Source organism: Pygoscelis adeliae, unplaced genomic scaffold (genome assembly GCF_000699105.1).
Source record: "Pygoscelis adeliae isolate BGI_AS28 unplaced genomic scaffold, ASM69910v1 Scaffold184, whole genome shotgun sequence".
Lineage (NCBI taxonomy): Eukaryota > Metazoa > Chordata > Aves > Sphenisciformes > Spheniscidae > Pygoscelis > Pygoscelis adeliae.
Genome location: NW_008824541.1, coordinates 159,203 through 160,338, shown reverse-complemented (window position 1 = coordinate 160,338; position 1,136 = coordinate 159,203).

The window sequence follows — 1,136 nt, the reverse complement described above, 5'->3', positions numbered from 1 at the left end:
TGCTGCCTGCATCTCAGTCCCTCCGCAGCCACGGGGCTCCTGGGGGAGCGGGGCTGCGAGCGTGGGGGGTCACGGACCATCATTCGATCCTGCCGGAGAAGCTGCAGGAAGGGCAGCCAAAGGGAACAGTCTTGAATAAACTGAGCTAGAGCCATGCATTTTTGTTTGGTTCTTTTTTCTTTTTTTTGGTTGGATTTCATTTGTACTTCATTTGTGTGTCACTCTGGATGATACAAAACTACTGTTTGCCAATGGATTTGACCTTTTAACTGTGATTGGTTTCAATAAATGGGAAATTCAGAGTTTGCACTGATTTATTTTAATGCTGTAAAGCCGTACCTTTGCTTCTCCTCCCTCCATTCCGCTACGTTTCTTTTCTCCAGCTTAATTGTTCCTGGCTTGTCAAAGGTCCTGCCTCTCAACCAGGAAGGCAGCCTCTTTGGGGAAGAAAAAAAAGGGGAAAAAAAGCCAAAGAAAGGCAGCTTTGCAGTGCCTCATCCGGGCACCCGTGAGTGTGTTTTAGTGTTCACTGGGTTTGCTGCAGCCGACCCGCTCACCCCCAGGTCCAGTGCCTGACACTGGTCCATGCCTTAGGACTCAGAAAAAAGCAACCGCAAGAAATCCCTGGGGAAAAAAAAGCAGCTCTGCCTGCACGGACCTGGGGGTGCGGGTACTGCGGTCGCACACGGGGTGTACACAGACAGACAGACAGACAGACACACACACACACACACGAGTGCTGTCCCTGGTTCGGCTCAGCCCCGCGGGGGGCTGCGACCGCAGCCCCGGGGCCAGCCGCAGGGGGGATGCTCTTTTGGGGCAGCCCAGAGTGCTGCTGTCCCAGAGGATGGGGATGGGAAGGGGGACCTGACCTTCCCCGGGATCTGCGGAGATGAGCCGGGTCTCTCCAAGCACAGGGGAAATTTGGGGTTATGGCCCTCAGCGGGAAAAGCGAGGGGTGTCAGGACCCTCTTTTTAAAACCAGCGGGTGAGAGCTGTCCCTGCCAGGGAACAGCTGGGAGGAGGAACGGGCAGGGAGAGGGAAGGGACCTGCCCACGGCCGGGAACAAGAGCCCTGCGGCCGGTGTCTCCTTCCCAGTGCCACCAGGGGAAAGGCTGGGCGATTTCCCACCGCT